Genomic DNA, 4,054 nt, shown 5'->3' with positions numbered 1-4,054 from the left:
CTTACAGAAGCAAATGGTTGAGTTATCGGAGTTGGAAAGGAGGGATACTCTGAAGTCTCAAAATGTGCTGTTAGGTGATCGCAGCCTACTCCGCACTACTAATTATGTAGCGAGAGAGGGTCGGAGCAGCTTTTACCCGATTTTGGGTCGGGATCGATATCCATAGAGAGCTAGAATTGGAATCGAGTATCTATCTAGTTTAGGATTGCGTATGTGCTCCAAATTGCACTTCTAATCATTTTTGGGGTTTTTTTTTGATTAAATTCTACTTTTATCAAACTACAAATTATAAGTGCAACTAGATTAAGCTAAGAGTTAAACTAAAAAGGGTAGTTCAAATGGTTTTAAAGGCACTAGGGTAATGACTTTCGCCTAGGTGGTCAATTGATGGGTAATTGAATCGAAGACATGATTGACATAATTGGAGAGTATGATATAATCGTTGCATGATATTACCCACTCTACACCTCTCGGTAGTTTAAGTGATTTTGACCGAATTGACTTTCTTAAGACTAATTGGGTATGCAAATTTGCACATGCAACTAGGGTTCACGTCGGGTATTACTCTCTCGAGGTTTAACCCTTTAATTGGAGCTATCAATCTCTTAAGTACGCCTCAATTCCTTTTTGGACCAATTTCGGAGAATTAGGCTCTCTTTCTCAAGAAGAGCCCTAGTCAACTAAATACAAACTAGTGTTTGCAACTACTAATTCAGCAATTAACCCTAAAATTGGCCCAAATATCAAACACACATAGTCAATCTAGCCCTACAATACAAAATCCATCAATTACCCACACTAGGATTGAGCCACAACCCTAGCTTATGGGTCTAGCTACTCATAATTAAGGAGGAAAAACAAGAAATAGATGAAGAACTACTCATAATAATTAATTTCTAAAGTAAATAACAAGATTCAATAATGAAAAGTAGTTAAAAATGCCCAAAATGGATAAGAAAGTCGAACCCACTAGCGCAGCTAAGTTCCAAAACTATCTGATACCCTAAAAATGGGAAAAGAAGCTATTTATACTAAGCTAAAAAATCTGGACAAAAATGCCCCTGCGGGGCTAGTGCAGACCGCACAAAATGGTGTGCGGCCGCACTAGGGCTCTGATCCTGAAAATCTGACTCTCTGAACTCGGGCAGTGCGGACCGCACAAAATGGATTACGGCTGCGGAGGCTTCTAGTGCGGTTCGCACAGAATGGACTGCGGACCGCATTGGCTTGAAAGCTCCAAACTGCAACTTCTTTGATTCTTGGCTCTACGGACCGCACTAAATTAATTGCGGTCGCATTGCCTTCAGTGCGGACCGCACAAATCCTAGTGCGACCGCATTGCTTCTTTTCCTGGAATTTCACCTCTCTGAATCTCCTAATGCGGACCACACAAAGTGGTGTGCGGCCGCACTGGGCCTGTTTTGCCTGAGCTTTGTCTTGTCTTGGGACTTATGCAAGTTTCACTCCTTTTTGAGCTGATCTTTGACGTTTTGTCACTTTGTTGATCAAACATGCAATCAAGTACAACTTGTGAGCCTCTCAGGACTATTTTGTATGAATTTCTAATCAAAACATTAGCAAGAAGGAGCATAAAATGTATCAAAATCCCTAGTTATCAACTCCCCCAAACTTAAGCTTTTGTTTGTCCTCAAGCAAACAAAATAAGACCCACCCCTTAAGAGAATATCCAAGAAAGTTTCAGCTATCCTAAAGTAACCTCATCTAGTATCAATTGGGACTAACAATTGCCCTCAATACAAATAAATCATTAACAACTTTTACTCCGTGAAACACCATTGATTAAGTGCGACACAAGAGCATCAAGAATTGACTCAACACATCAAAGAACTCTTTTCTATTACTTCGGTCATTGTGGAACCCAAACTCACACATCCTCAACTCTCCCTAAGCAATCCTCACCTTTAAGATAGTGGCACTCAGAACGAGAATAATGGAAATTTACTCATCTCTCTCAAGAAAAAGCCACAAGTGCGACTCTAGGTACCATATGCTTTCCCCTTATGTGAGTATCCACTAACGTAAGCTTCATTCAACTCAAGATTATATAGGGCTTTTGTGGAGACATTGTGAAGGCTTTTAGTTCAAGGTAGGAAATGTTTTGGTCTAAGTAGGTTCCATCTTCCCTTAAGCACGTCTTTTGATTCATTTGGCACACATTCACTTGACTCTTTGAGTCATTTCACTTCTTTCTGAGGGGTTAGAGAGACACACTGTCACTCTTTCTTATACATTTCAAACCTTTTCTCCTTTTTCAACTTTCCGCACCTTTCATTCTTTGCTTTTCTTGAATCCTTTTTTGTTCTTTTTCTTATTAAACATTCTATTTGCCATTTTGCTTTTCTTTCTTTTTCATTGCCTTTCCTTTTCTTTATTTTTGTGTCTTTTTACCACTTTGTTGCAATCCTCGTCTCTCCCCATAAACTTATATTTTTCCCATGTGCTAAAGGAAAGATCGGGTACCAAGAGAGGGTATCTTTCAGAACGGGTATATGCTTGTATCATGGTTCTTGAAGGAAACAGGTCTAAGGCTCAAAAGGGTTGACTAAGGATCTTATCATTGGTAGGTTATGGGTGTGTTCAACTATCATTTAGACCAAGGAGAGCCTATAATCATGTCTCAAGTCAAAATTCACTTAGGGTTTCGCGTCAACAAACATTCAGGGCAAGTTCTAGACCAATGGCTCGGGACTTGGACTTGCAATGCGATTACTCACCACACAAGCTATGGGATTGCTAAAGACGCAGAGTCGGGGGCCCACAACGACCTTAGATAAGATTTGAGCACACAATGGTCCCGAAAAACTACTTGATGATTATCGGTCAACACAAGAGTCTCAAGGTCACCACTTTCACCATCCTAAACATAACAATTTATTTTTGACCATAAGATCAAAGACAAATGTGCTAGGCCCAAGTGAAGTTTTGCTTGAGACACCCTTAACTACTAACTACTACAAACAAACAAAAAAACGCACTCAAATCCTTAAGAAGGTTGTCACGCCATCCATCATTGGGAAGAGCCATTCGGTTCACACAACACTCCACCTTTGGAAAGAACTGTGGCATTAATAAAACCAAAGCCTTATTGCAAACTTTAGAAACAAGAAGCTACGAATCACAAATAAGAAGCTAAGAACGAAAAATGTGAGGCAAGTAGAATGAATATATACAAGAGGGGATTTGAATATACAATAGATGGGATGAATATATACAATGTAACATAACTTTATATACAGACCCAAAATAAAATAAAAGTGCGATAAATGTACGAAATATTAAAATTATATACAACCCAAAGATGAAAAATCAAGAAAGCATAAAAAATATCAAATATATATATAATCATCCGAATGAATAAAAAGTAGGGTCTACCCCCTCAAATGAAAGCTGACATTGTCCCCAATGCCAACTAAACCAAATAAAGCATCAAAAAGAGATAGGAAAAAGGATATAGGGACTCCCTATGGCCTGTCTGTCTACATAGGCTCTTGAGTGGTCCCAGGGTCCTTATTGTGCTCGGGAACCTCAGACTAGTTCCCGGTGTCCTGCTGATGTGCTGCTGGGACCTGGATCTGGACCTGGACAGGCACTTGTGGTGCATCCTGTGGCTGACTGGAGGAGGCCTCTGGTGGGTCGGCCAACTGGATGACTGCATCATCCGCTCTGGGAATCATCCTCTTTTTCTTCGGAGGCCTCTGTGACTGCTCTGGCTGGGGATGAGTTGCTGTCATAGGATCAGCGAGCAATAAGTCCAAAGGCAGCTGGTCTGCCTTTAACCGCTCAACATCAACCCTCAGCGCCTTCATGGACTCCTTGGAAGCCGGCGTCTTCCTCAATTTCTTGTGCTCCCTAGCAAGCTCCTTGAGAGACTGGCTGTGTGAAGCAACTGCATCTATAAGCACCTTTTGAGTGTCAAGGATTTTCTTCTGGTTGTCTATAATTTCTTTCAAATCATCCTCTATCGACTGGGAAACCTATGGGGCTGGAGGTGCCGACTGAACCTCTACCGTGGTAGTCAGGATGGACAACTTGG

This window comes from Nicotiana tabacum, chromosome 8 (genome assembly GCF_000715075.1).
Source record: "Nicotiana tabacum cultivar K326 chromosome 8, ASM71507v2, whole genome shotgun sequence".
NCBI classification, from domain to species: domain Eukaryota; kingdom Viridiplantae; phylum Streptophyta; class Magnoliopsida; order Solanales; family Solanaceae; genus Nicotiana; species Nicotiana tabacum.
Note: the sequence above shows the minus strand (reverse complement) of the source record.